This window comes from Danio rerio, chromosome 20 (assembly GCF_052040795.2).
Source record: "Danio rerio strain M-AB ecotype USA chromosome 20, GRCz13ab, whole genome shotgun sequence".
Taxonomy (NCBI): Eukaryota; Metazoa; Chordata; class Actinopteri; order Cypriniformes; family Danionidae; genus Danio; species Danio rerio.
Window position 1 is genome coordinate 20,368,839 of NC_141040.1, and position 13,888 is coordinate 20,382,726.

Genomic DNA, 13,888 nt, shown 5'->3' on the forward strand with positions numbered 1-13,888 from the left:
CAGGGTGCCCCCTTGGCCTCCACCCAGGGGCCTCTGACCCCTGCAAGCTACCCAGGGGTCCACCTTTCTCCCTGGACTTGAAGTATAGGCCCAAGGGTGCCCACTGGCCCTCCACCTAGGGGCCTAAGACCCCAACAAGCTACCCAGGGGTCAACAACTCTCCCTGGACTTGCAGTAGAGGCCCCAGGGTGCCCCCTTGCCCTCCACCTAGTTGCCTAAGACCCCAGCAAGCTACCCAGGGGTCCACCTCTCTCCCTTGACTTGAAGTATAGGCCCCAGGGTGCCCCCTGGCCCTCCACCTAGGAGACTAGGACCCCAGCTAGCTACCCAGGGGTCCACCTCTCTGCCTGGACTTGCAGTAGAGGCCCCAGGGTGCCCCCTTGCCCTCCACCTAGGGGCCTCTGACCCCAGCAAGCTACCCAGGGGTCCAGCTCTCTCCCTGGACTTGCAGTAGAGGCCCTAGGGTACCTCCTGGCCCTCCACCTTGGGGCCTCTGACCCCAGCAAGCTACCCAGGGGTCCACAACTCTTCCTGGACTTGCAGTAGAGGCCCCAGAATGCCCCCTTGGCCTCCACCCAGGGGCCTCCGACCCCAGCAAGCTACCCAGGGGTCCACCTTTCTCCCTTGACTTTAAGTATAGGCCCAAGGGTGCCCACTGGCCCTCCACCTAGGGGCCTCTGACCCCAGCAAGCTACCCAGGGGTCCACCTCTCTCCCTGGACTTGCAGTATAGGCCCCAGGGTGCCCCCTGGCCCTCCATCTAGGGACCTAAGACCCCAGCAAGCTACCCAGGGGTCCACCTCTCTCCCTTGACTTGAAGTATAGGCCCCAGGGTGCCCCCTGGCCCTCCACCTAGGGACCTAAGACCCCAGCAAGCTACCCAGGGGTCCACCTCTCTCCCTTGACTTGAAGTAGAGGCCCCAGGGTGCCCCCTGGCCCTCCACCTAGGGGACTAGGACCCCAGCAAGCTACCCAGGGGTCCACCTCTCTGCCGGGACTTGCAATAGAGGCCCCAGGGTGCCCCCTTGGCCTCCACCTAGGGGCCTCTGACCCCAGCAAGCTACCCAGGGGTCCACAACTCTCCCTGGACTTGCAGTTGAGGCAGCAGGGTGCCCCCTTGGCCTCCACCCAGGGGCCTCTGAACCCAGCAAGCTACCCAGGGGTCCACCTTTCTCTCTGGACTTGAAGTATAGGCCCAAGGGTGACCACTGGCCCTCCACCTAGGGGCCTAAGACCCCAACAAGCTACCCAGGGGTCCACAACTCTCCCTGGACTTGCAGTAGAGGCCCCAGGGTGCCCCATGGCCCTCCACCCAGGGGCCTAAGACCCCAGCAAGCTACCCAGGGGTCCACCTCTCTCCCTGGACATGCAGTAGACGCCCCAGGATGCCCCCTGGCCCTCCACCTAGTGGCCTTTGACCCCAGGAAGCTATCCAGGGGTCCACCTTGCTCCCTGGACTTGCAGTAGAGGCCCAAGAAGGCCACCTGGCCCTCCATCTAGGGGCCTAGGACCCCAGAAAGCTACCCAGGGGTCCACCTCTCTCCCTGGACTTGCAGTAGAGGCCCCAGGGTGCCTCCTTGCCCTCCAAAAAGGAGTCTTTGACCCCAGCAAGCTACCCTGGGGGTCCTTCTCTTTCCCTGGACTTGCAGTAGAGGCCCTAGGGTGCCCCCTTGGCCTCCACCTAAGGGCCTCTGACCCCAGCAAGCTACCCAGGGGTCCACAACTCTCCCTGGACTTGCAGTAGAGGCCCCAGGGTGCCCCTTTGGCCTCCACCCAGGGGCCTCTGACCCCAGCAAGCTACCCAGGGGGTCCACCTCTTTCCCTGGACTTGCAGTAGAGGCCCTAGGGTACCTCCTGGCCCTCCACCTAGGGGCCTTTGACCCCAGCAAGCTACCCACGGGTCCACAACTCTCCCTGGACTTGCAGTACAGGCCCCAGGGTGCCCCCTTGGCCTCCACCTAGGGGCCTCTGACCCCAGCAAACTACCCAGGGGACCAAAACTCTCCCTGGACTTGCAGTAGAGGCCCCAGGGTACCCCCTTGGCCTGCACCCAGGGGCCTCTAACCCCAGCAAGCTACCCAGGGGGTCCACCTCTTTCCCTGGACTTGCAGTAGAGGCCCTAGGGTACCTCCTGGCCTTCCACCTAGGGGCCTTTGACCCCAGCAAGCTACCCAGGGTTCCACAACTCTCCCTGGACTTGCAGTAGAGGCCCTAGGGTGCCCCCTTGGCCTCCACCTATGGGCCTCGGAACCCAGCAAGCTACCCAGGGGTCCACAACTCTCCCTGGACTTGCAGTAGAGGCCCCAGGGTGCCCCCTTGGCCTCCACCCAGGGGTCTCTGACCCCAGCAAGCTACCCAGGGGTCCACCTTTCTCCCTGGACTTGAAGTATAGGCCCAAGGGTGCCCACTGGCCATCCACCTAGGGGCCTAAGACGCCAACAAGCTACCCAGGGGTCCACAACTCTTCCTGGACTTGCAGTAGAAGCCCCAGGGTGCCCCCTGGCCCTCCACCTAGGGACCTAAGACCCCAGCAAGCTACCCAGGGGTCCATCTCTCTCCCTTGACTTGAAGTATAGGCCCCAGGGTGCCCCCTGGCCCTCCACCTAGGGGACTAGGACCCAAGCAAGGTACCCAGGGGTCCACCTCTCTGCCTGGACTTGCAGTAGAGGCCCCAGGGTTCCTCCTTGGCCTCCACCTAGGGGCCTCTGACCCCAGCAAGCTACCCAGGGGTCCAAAACTCTCCCTGGACTTGCAGTAGAGGCCCCAGGGTGCCCACTGGCCCTCCACCTAGGGGCCTCTGACCCCAGCAAGCTACCCAGGAGTCCACCTCTCTCCCTTGACTTGCAGTATAGGCCCCAGGGTGCCCCTGGCCCTCCACCTAGGGACCTAAGACCCCAGCAAGCTACCCAGGGGTCCACCTCTCTCCCTTGACTTGAAGTATAGGCCCCAGGGTGCCCCCTGGCCCTCCACCTAGGGGACTAGGACCTCAGCAAGCTACCCAGGTGTCCACCTCTCTGCCTGGACTTGCAGTAGAGGCCCCAGGGTGCCCCCTTGGCCTCCACCTAGGGGCCTCTGACCCCAGCAAGCTACTCAGGGGTCCACAACTCTCCCTGGACTTGCAGTAGAGGCCCCAGGGTGCCCCTGGCCCTCCACCTAGGGGCCTTTGACCCCAGCAAGCTACCCTGGGGGTCCTCCTCTTTCCCTGGACTTGCAGTAGAGGCCCTAGGGTGCCCCCTTGGCCTCCACCTAGGGGCCTCTGACCCCAGCAAGCTACCCAGGGGTCCAAAACTCTCCCTGGACTTGCAGTAGAGGCCCCAGGGTGCCCCCTTGGCCTCCACCCAATGGCCTCTGACCCCAGCAAGCTACCCAGGGGGTCCACCTCTTTCCCTGGACTTGCAATAGAGGCCCTAGGGTACCTCCTGGCCCTCCACCTAGGGGCCTTTGACCCCAGCAAGCTACCCAGGGATCCACAACTCTCCCTGGGCTTGAAGTACCGGCCCCAGGGTGCCCCCTGGCCCTCCACATAGGGACCTAAGACCCCAGCAAGCTACCCAGGGGTCCACCTTTCTCCCTGGACTTGAAGTATAGGCCCAAGGGTGCCCACTGGCCATCCACCTAGGGGCCTAAGACCCCAACAAGCTACCCAGGGGTCCACAACTCTTCCTGGACTTGCAGTAGAAGCCCCAGGGTGCCCCCTGGCCCTCCACCTAGGGACCTAAGACCCCAGCAAGCTACCCAGCGGTCCACCTCTCTCCCTGGACTTGCAGTATAGGCCCCAGGGTGCCCCCTGGCCCTCCACCCAGGGACCTAAGACCCCAGCAAGCTACCCAGGGGTCCTGCTCTCTCCCTTGACTTAAAGTTTAGGCCCCAAGGTGCCCCCTGGCCCTCCACCTAGGGGACTAGGACCCCAGCAAAGTACCCAGGGGTCCACAACTCTCCCTGGACTTGCAGTATAGGCCCCAGGGTACCCCCTTGGCCTCCACCCAGGGGCCTCTGACCCCAGCAAGCTACCCAGGGGGTCCACCTCTTTCCCTGGACTTGCAGTAGAGGCCCCAGGGTACCTCCTGGCCCTCCACCTAGGGGCCTCTGACCCCAGCAAGCTACCCAGGGGTCCACAACTCTCCCTGGACTTGCAGTAGAGGCCCCAGGGTGCCCCCTTGGCCTCCAACCAGGGGCCTCTGACCCCAGCAAGCTACCCAGGGGTCCACAACTCTCCCTGGACTTGCAGTAGAGGCCCCAGGGTGCCCCCTTGGCCTCCACCCAGGGGCCTCTGACCCCAGCAAGCTACCCAGGGGTCCACCTTTCTCCCTGGACTTGAAGTATAGGCCCAAGGGTGCCCATTGGCCATCCATCTAGGGGCCTAAGACCCCAACAAGCTACCCAGGGGTCCAAAACTCTCCCTTGACTTGAAGTATAGGCCCCAGGGTGCCCCCTGGCCCACCACCTAGGGGACAAGGACCCCAGAAAGCTACCCAGGGGTCCACCTCTCTGCCTGGATTTGCAGTAGAGGCCCCAGGGTGCCCCCTTGGCCTCCACCTAGGGGCCTCTGACCCCAGCAAGCTACCCAGGGGTCCACAACTCTCCCTGGACTTGCAGTAGAGGCCCCAGGGTGCCCCCTTGGCCTCCACCCAGGGGCCTCTGACCCCAGCAAGCTACCCAGGGGTCCACCTTTCTCCCTGGACTTGAAGTATAGGCCCAAGGGTGCCCACTGGCCCTCCACCTAGGGGCCCAAGACCCCAACAAGCTACCCAGGGGTCCACAACTCTCCCTGGACTTGCAGTAGAGGCCCCAGTTTGCCCCCTGGCCCTCCACCTAGGGGCCTAAGACCCCAGCAAGCTACCCAGGGGTCCACCTCTCTCCCTTGACTTGAAGTATAGGCCCCAGGGTGCCCCTTGGCCCTCCACCTAGGAGACTAGGACCCCAGCTAGCTACCCAGGGGTCCACCTCTCTGCCTGGACTTGCAGTAGAGGCCCCTGGGTGCCCCCTTGCCCTCCACCTAGGGGTCTCTGACCCCAGCAAGCTACCCAGGGGTCTAGCTCTCTCCCTGGACTTGCAGTAGAGGCCCTAGGGTACCTCCTGGCCCTCCACTTAGGGGCCCCTGACCCCAGCAAGCTACCCAGGGGTCCACAACTCTCCCTGGACTTGCAGTAGAGGCCCCAAGGTGCCTCCTTGGCCTCCACCCAGGGGCCTCCGACCCCAGCAAGCTACCCAGGGGTCCACCTTTCTCCCTTGACTTGAAGTATAGGCCCAAGGGTGCCCACTGGCCCTCCACCTAGGGGCCTCTGACCCCAGCAAGCTACCCAGGGGTCCACCTCTCTCCCTGGACTTGCAGTATAGGCCCCAGGGTGCCCCCTGGCCCTCCACCTAGGGACCTAAGACCCCAGTAAGCTACCCAGGGGTCCACCTCTCTCCCTTGACTTGAAGTATAGGCCCCAGGGTGCCCCCTGGCCCTCCACCTAGCGGACTAGGACCCCAGCAAGCTACCCAGGGGTCCACCTCTCTGCCGGGACTTGCAATAGAGGCCCCAGGGTGCCCCCTTGGCCTCCACCTAGGGGCCTCTGACCCCAGCAAGCTACCCAGGGGTCCACAACTCTCCCTGGACTTGCAGTTGAGGCCGCAGGGTGCCCCCTTGGCCTCCACCCAGGGGCCTCTGACCCCAGCAAGCTACCCAGGGGTCCACCTTTCTCCCTGGACTTGAAGTATAGGCCCCAGGGTACCCACTGGCCCTCCACCTAGGGGCCTAAGACCCCAACAAGCTACACAGGGGTCCACAACTCTCCCTGGACTTGCAGTAGAGGCCCCAGGGTGCCCCATGGCTCTCCATCCAGGGGCCTAAGACCCCAGCAAGACTCCCAGGGGTCCACCTCTCTCCCTGGACTTGCAGTAGAGGCCCCAGGGTGCCCCCTTGCCCTCCAAAAAGGAGTCTTTGACCCCAGCAACCTACCCAGTGGTCCACCTATTTCCCTGGACTTGGAGGATAGGCCCCAGGGTGCCCCCTGGCCCTCCACCTAGGGGCCTCTGACCCCAGCAAGCTACCCAGGGGTCCACAACTCTCCCTGGACGTGCAGTACAGGCCCCAGGGTGCCCCCTTGGCCTCCACCTAGGGGCCTCTGACCCCAGCAAACTACCCAGGGGACCACAACTCTCCCTGGACTTGCTGTAGAGGCCCCAGGGTACCCCCTTGGCCTCCACCCAGGGGCCTCTGACCCCAGCAAGCTACCCAGGGGGTCCACCTCTTTCCCTGGACTTGCAGTAGAGGCCCTAGGGTACCTCCTGGCCTTCCACCTAGGGGCCGTTGACCCCAGCAAGCTACCCAGGGGTCCACAACTCTCCCTGGACTTGCAGTAGAGGCCCTAGGGTGCTCCCTTGGCCTCAACCTAGGGGCCTCTAACCCCAGCAAGCTACCCAGGGGTCCACAACTCTCCCTGGACTTGCAGTAGAGGCCCCAGGGTGCCCCCTTGGCCTCCACCCAGGGGCCTCTGACCCCAGCAAGCTACCCAGGGGTCCACCTTTCTCCCTGGACTTGAAGTATAGGCCCAAGGGTGCCCACTGGCCATCCACCTAGGGGCCTAAGACCCCAACAAGCTACTCAGGGGTCCACAACTCTCCCTGGACTTGCAGTAGAGGCCCCAGGGTGCCCCCTGGCCCTCCATCTAGGGGCCTCTGACCCCAGCAAGCCACCCAGAGGTCCACCTCTCTACCTGGACTTGCAGTATAGGCCCTAGGGTGTCCCCTGGCCCTCCACCTAGGGACCTAAGACCCCAGCAAGCTACCCAGGGGTCCACCTCTCTCCCTTGACTTGAAGTATAGGCCCCAGGGTGCCCCCTGGCCCTCCACCTAGGGGACTAGGACCCCAGCAAGGTACCCAGGGGTTCACAACTCTCCCTGGACTTGCAGTATAGGCCCCAGGGTACCCCCTTGGCCTCCACCCAGGGGCCTCTGACCCCAGCAAGCTACCCAGGGGGTCCACCTCTTTCCCTGGACTTGCAGTAGAGGCCCCAGGGTACCTCCTGGCCCTCCACCTAGGGGCCTCTGACCCCAGCAAGCTACCCAGGGGTCCACAACTCTCCCTGGACTTGCAGTAGAGGCCCCAGGGTGCCCCCTTGGCCTCCACCCAGGGGCCTCTGACCCCAGCAAGCTACCCAGGGGTCCACAACTCTCCCTGGACTTGCAGTAGAGGCCCCAGGGTGCCCCCTTGGCCTCCACCCAGGGGCCTCTGACCCCAGCAAGCTACCCAGGGGTCCAACTTTCTACCTGGACTTGAAGTAGAGGCCCAAGGGTGCCCACTGTCCATCCATCTAGGGGCCTAAGACCCCAACAAGCTACCCAGGGGTCCACAACTCTCCCTGGACTTGCAGTAGAGGCCCCAGGTTGCCCCCTTGGCCTCCACCCAGGGGCCTCTGACCCCAGCAAGCTACCCAGGGGTCCACCTTTCTCCCTGGACTTGAAGTATAGGCCCAAGGGTGCCCACTGGCCCTTCACCTAGGGGCCTAAGACCCAAACAAGCTACCCAGGGGTCCACAACTCTCTCTGGACTTGCAGTAGAGGCCCCAGGGTGCCCCTTGGCCCTCCACCCAGGGGCCTAAGACCCCAGCAAGCTACCCAGGGGTCCACAACTCTCCCTGGACTTGCAGTAGAGGCCCCAGGGTGCCCCCTGGCCCTCCACCTAGGGCGCCTCTGACCCCAGCAAGCTACCCAGGGGTCCACAACTCTCCCTGGACTTGCAGTTGAGGCCGCAGGGTGCCCCCTTGGCCTCAACCCAGGGACCTAAGACCCCAGCAAGCTACCCAGGGGTCCACCTCTCTCCCTTGACTTGAAGTATAGGCCCAAGGGTGCCCCCTGGCCCTCCACCTAGGGGACAAGGACCCCTGCAAGCTACCCAGGGGTCCACCTTTCTCCCTGGACTTGAAGTATAGGCCCAAGGGTGCCCATTGGCCATCCATCTAGGGGCCTAAGACCCCAACAAGCTACCCAGGGGTCCAAAACTCTCCCTTGACTTGAAGCATAGGCCCCACGGTGCCCCCTGGCCCACCACCTAGGGGACAAGGACCCCAGCAAGCTACCCAGGGGTCCACCTCTCTGCCTGGACTTGCAGTAGAGGCCCCAGGGTGCCCCCTTGAACTCCACCTAGGGGCCTCTGACCCCAGCAAGCTACCCAGGGGTCCACAACTCTCCCTGGACTTGCAGTAGAGGCCCCAGGGTACCCCCTTGGCCTCCACCCAGGGGCCTCTGACCCCAGCAAGCTACCCAGGGGGTCCACCTCTTTCCCTGGACTTGCAGTAGAGGCCCTAGGGTACCTCCTGGCCCTCCTCCTAGGGGCCTTTGACCCCAGCAAGCTACCCAGGGGTCCACAACTGTCCCTGGTCTTGCAGTAGAGGCCCCAGGGTGCCCCCTTGGCCTCCACCCAGGGGCCTCTGACCCCAGCAAGCTACCCAGGGGTCCAACTTTCTACCTGGACTTGAAGTAGAGGCCCAAGGGTGCCCACTGTCCATCCATCTAGGGGCCTAAGACCCCAACAAGCTACCCAGGGGTCCAAAACTCTCCCTGGACATGCAGTAGAGGCCCCAGGGTGCCCCCTGGCCCTACACCTAGGGGCCTCTGACCCCAGCAAGCTACCCAGGGGTCAACCTCTCTCCCTGGACTTACAGTATAGGCCCCAGGGTGCCCTCTGGCCCTCCACCTAGGGAACGAAGACCCCAGCAAGCTACCCAGGGGTCCACCTCTCTCCCTTGACTTGAAGTAGAGGCCCCAGGGTGCCCCCTGGCCCTCCACCTAGGGGCCTTTGACCCCAGCAAGCTACCCAGGGGTCCACCTCTCTGCCTGAACTTGCAGTAGAGGCCCCAGGGTGCCCCCTTGGCCTCCAACTAGGGGCCTCTGACCCCAGCAAGCTACCCAGGGGTCCACAACTCTCCCTGGACTTGCAGTAGAGGCCCCAGGTTGCCCCCTTGGCCTCCACCCAGGGGCCTCTGACCCCAGCAAGCTACCCAGGGGTCCACCTTTCTCCCTGGACTTGAAGTATAGGCCCAAGGGTGCCCACTGGCCCTCCACCTAGGGGCCTAAGACCCCAACAAGCTACCCAGGGGTCCACAACTCTCCCTGGACTTGCAGTAGAGGCCCCAGGGTGCCCCCTGGCCCTCCACCTAGGGGCCTCTGACCCCAACAAGCTACCCAGGGGTCAACCTCTCTCCCTGGACTTGCAGTATAGGCCCCAGGGTGCCCTCTGGCCCTCCTCCTAGGGACCTAAGACCCCAGCAAGCTACCCAGGGGTCCACCTCTCTCCCTTGAATTGAAGTATAGGCCCCAGGGTGCCCCCTGGCCCTCCACCTAGGGGACAAGGACCCCTGCAAGCTACCCAGGGGTCCACCTTTCTCCCTGGACTTGAAGTATAGGCCCAAGGGTGCCCACTGGCCCTCCACCTAGGGGCCTAAGACCCCAACAAGCTACCCAGGGGTCCACAACTCTCCCTGGACTTGCAGTAGAGGCCCCAGGGTGCCCCCTGGCCCTCCACCTAGGGGCCTAAGACCCCAGCAAGCTACCCAGGGGTCCACCTCTCCCTTGACTTGAAGTATAGGCCCCAGGGTGCCCCCTGGCCCTCCACCTAGGAGACTAGGACCCCAGCAAGCTACCCAGGGGTCCACCTCTCTGCCTGGACTTGCAGTAGAGGCCCCAGGGTGCCCCCTTGCCCTCCACCTAGGGGCCTCTGACACCAGCAAGCTACCCAGGGGTCCAGCTCTCTCCCTGGACTTGCAGTAGAGGCCCTAGGGTACCTCCTGGCCCTCCACCTAGTGGCCTTTGACCCCAGGAAGCTATCCAGGGGTCCACCTTGCTCCCTGGACTTGCAGTAGAGGCCCAAGAAGGCCACCTGGCCCTCCATCTAGGGGCCTAGGACCCCAGAAAGCTACCCAGGGGTCCACCTCTCTCCCTGGACTTGCAGTAGAGGCCCCAGGGTGCCCCATTGCCCTCCAAAAAGGAGTCTTTGACCCCAGCAACCTACCCAGTGGTCCACCTCTTTCCCTGGACTTGGAGGATAGGCCCCAGGGTGCCCCCTGGCCCTCCACCTAGGGGCCTTTGACCCCAGCAAGCTACCCTGGGGGTCCTCCTCTTTCCCTGGACTTGCAGTAGAGGCCCTAGGGTGCCCCCTTGGCCTCCACCTAAGGGCCTCTGACCCCAGCAAGCTACCCAGGGGTCCAAAACTCTCACTGGACTTGCAGTAGAGGCCCCAGGGTGCCCCTTTGGCCTCCACCCAGGGGCCTCTGACCCCAGCAAGCTACCCAGGGGGTCCACCTCTTTCCCTGGACTTGCAGTAGAGGCCCTAGGGTACCTCCTGGCCCTCCACCTAGGGGCCTTTGACCCCAGCAAGCTACCCACTGGTCCACAACTCTCCCTGCACTTGCAGTACAGGCCCCAGGGTGCCCCCTTGGCCTCCACCTAGGGGCCTCTGACCCCAGCAAACTACCCAGGGGACCACAACTCTCCCTGGACTTGCAGTAGAGGCCCCAGGGTACCCCCTTGGCCTCCACCCAGGGGCCTCTGACCCCAGCAAGCTACCCAGGGGTCCACAACTCTCCCTGGACTTGCAGTAGAGGCCCTAGGGTGTCCCCTTGGCCTCCACCTAGGGGCCTCTGAACCCAGCAAGCTACCCAGGGGTCCACAACTCTCCCTGGACTTGCAGTAGAGGCCCCAGGGTGCCCCCTGGCCCACCACCTAGGGGCCTCTGACCCCAGCAAACTACCCAGGGGACCACAACTCTCCCTGGACTTGCAGTAGAGGCCCCAGGGTACCCCCTTGGCCTCCACCCAGGGGCCTCTGACCCCAGCAAGCTACCCAGGGGTCCACAACTCTCCCTGGACTTGCAGTAGAGGCCCTAGGGTGTCCCCTTGGCCTCCACCTAGGGGCCTCTGAACCCAGCAAGCTACCCAGGGGTCCACAACTCTCCCTGGACTTGCAGTAGAGGCCCCAGGGTGCCCCATGGCTCTCCATCCAGGGGCCTAAGACCCCAGCAAGACTCCCAGGGGTCCACCTCTCTCCCTGGACTTGCAGTAGAGGCCCCAGGGTGCCCCCTTGCCCTCCAAAAAGGAGTCTTTGACCCCAGCAACCTACCCAGTGGTCCACCTCTTTCCCTGGACTTGGAGGATAGGCCCCAGGGTGCCCCCTGGCCCTCCACCTAGGGGCCTCTGACCCCAGCAAGCTACCCAGGGGTCCACAACTCTCCCTGGACGTGCAGTACAGGCCCCAGGGTGCCCCCTTGGCCTCCACCTAGGGGCCTCTGACCCCAGCAAACTACCCAGGGGACCACAACTCTCCCTGGACTTGCTGTAGAGGCCCCAGGGTACCCCCTTGGCCTCCACCCAGGGGCCTCTGACCCCAGCAAGCTACCCAGGGGGTCCACCTCTTTCCCTGGACTTGCAGTAGAGGCCCTAGGGTACCTCCTGGCCTTCCACCTAGGGGCCTAAGACCCCAGCAAGCTACCCAGGGGTCCACCTCTCTCCCTTGACTTGAAGTATAGGCCCCAGGGTGCCCCCTGGCCCTCCACCTAGGAGACTAGGACTCCAGCTAGCTACCCAGGGGTCCACCTCTCTGCCTGGACTTGCAGTAGAGGCCCCTGGGTGCCCCCTTGCCCTCCACCTAGGGGTCTCTGACCCCAGCAAGCTACCCAGGGGTCTAGCTCTCTCCCTGGACTTGCAGTAGAGGCCCTAGGGTACCTCCTGGCCCTCCACCTAGGGGCCCCTGACCCCAGCAAGCTACCCAGGGGTCCACAACTCTCCCTGGACTTGCAGTAGAGGCCCCAGGGTGCCCCCTTGGCCTCCACCCAGGGGCCTCCGACCCCAGCAAGCTACCCAGGGGTCCACCTTTCTCCCTTGACTTGAAGTATAGGCCCAAGGGTGCCCACTGGCCCTCCACCTAGGGGCCTCTGACCCCAGCAAGCTACCCAGGGGTCCACCTCTCTCCCTGGACTTGCAGTAGAGGCCCCAGGGTGCCCCATGGCCCTCCACCTAGGGGCCTCTGACCCCAGCAAGCTACCCAGGGGTCAACCTCTCTCCCTGGACTTGCAGTATAGGCCCCAGGGTGCCCTCTGGCCCTCCTCCTAGGGACCTAAGACCCCAGCAAGCTACCCAGGGGTCCACCTCTCTCCCTTGACTTGAAGTATAGGCCCCAGGGTGCCCCCTGGCCCTCCACCTAGGGGACAAGGACCCCAGCAAGCTACCCAGGGGTCCACCTCTTTGCCTGGACTTGCAGTAGAGGCCCCAGGGTGCCCCCTTGGCCTCCACCTAGGGGCCTCTGACCCCAGCAAGCTACCCAGGGGTCCACAACTCTCCCTGGACTTTCAGTAGAGGCCCCAGGGTGCCCCCTTGGCCTCCACCCAGGGGCCTCTGACCCCTGCAAGCTACCCAGGGGTCCACCTTTCTCCCTGGACTTGAAGTATAGGCCCAAGGGTGCCCACTGGCCCTCCACCTAGGGGCCTAAGACCCCAACAAGCTACCCAGGGGTCAACAACTCTCCCTGGACTTGCAGTAGAGGCCCCAGGGTGCCCCCTTGCCCTCCACCTAGTTGCCTAAGACCCCAGCAAGCTACCCAGGGGTCCACCTCTCTCCCTTGACTTGAAGTATAGGCCCCAGGGTGCCCCCTGGCCCTCCACCTAGGAGACTAGGACCCCAGCTAGCTACCCAGGGGTCCACCTCTCTGCCTGGACTTGCAGTAGAGGCCCCAGGGTGCCCCCTTGCCCTCCACCTAGGGGCCTCTGACCCCAGCAAGCTACCCAGGGGTCCAGCTCTCTCCCTGGACTTGCAGTAGAGGCCCTAGGGTACCTCCTGGCCCTCCACCTTGGGGCCTCTGACCCCAGCAAGCTACCCAGGGGTCCACAACTCTTCCTGGACTTGCAGTAGAGGCCCCAGAATGCCCCCTTGGCCTCCACCCAGGGGCCTCCGACCCCAGCAAGCTACCCAGGGGTCCACCTTTCTCCCTTGACTTTAAGTATAGGCCCAAGGGTGCCCACTGGCCCTCCACCTAGGGGCCTCTGACCCCAGCAAGCTACCCAGGGGTCCACCTCTCTCCCTGGACTTGCAGTATAGGCCCCAGGGTGCCCCCTGGCCCTCCATCTAGGGACCTAAGACCCCAGCAAGCTACCCAGGGGTCCACCTCTCTCCCTTGACTTGAAGTATAGGCCCCAGGGTGCCCCCTGGCCCTCCACCTAGGGACCTAAGACCCCAGCAAGCTACCCAGGGGTCCACCTCTCTCCCTTGACTTGAAGTAGAGGCCCCAGGGTGCCCCCTGGCCCTCCACCTAGGGGACTAGGACCCCAGCAAGCTACCCAGGGGTCCACCTCTCTGCCGGGACTTGCAATAGAGGCCCCAGGGTGCCCCCTTGGCCTCCACCTAGGGGCCTCTGACCCCAGCAAGCTACCCAGGGGTCCACAACTCTCCCTGGACTTGCAGTTGAGGCCGCAGGGTGCCCCCTTGGCCTCCACCCAGGGGCCTCTGAACCCAGCAAGCTACCCAGGGGTCCACCTTTCTCTCTGGACTTGAAGTATAGGCCCAAGGGTGACCACTGGCCCTCCACCTAGGGGCCTAAGACCCCAACAAGCTACCCAGGGGTCCACAACTCTCCCTGGACTTGCAGTAGAGGCCCCAGGGTGCCCCATGGCCCTCCACCCAGGGGCCTAAGACCCCAGCAAGCTACCCAGGGGTCCACCTCTCTCCCTGGACATGCAGTAGACGCCCCAGGATGCCCCCTGGCCCTCCACCTAGTGGCCTTTGACCCCAGGAAGCTATCCAGGGGTCCACCTTGCTCCCTGGACTTGCAGTAGAGGCCCAAGAAGGCCACCTGGCCCTCCATCTAGGGGCCTAGGACCCCAGAAAGCTACCCAGGGGTCCACCTCTCTCCCTGGACTT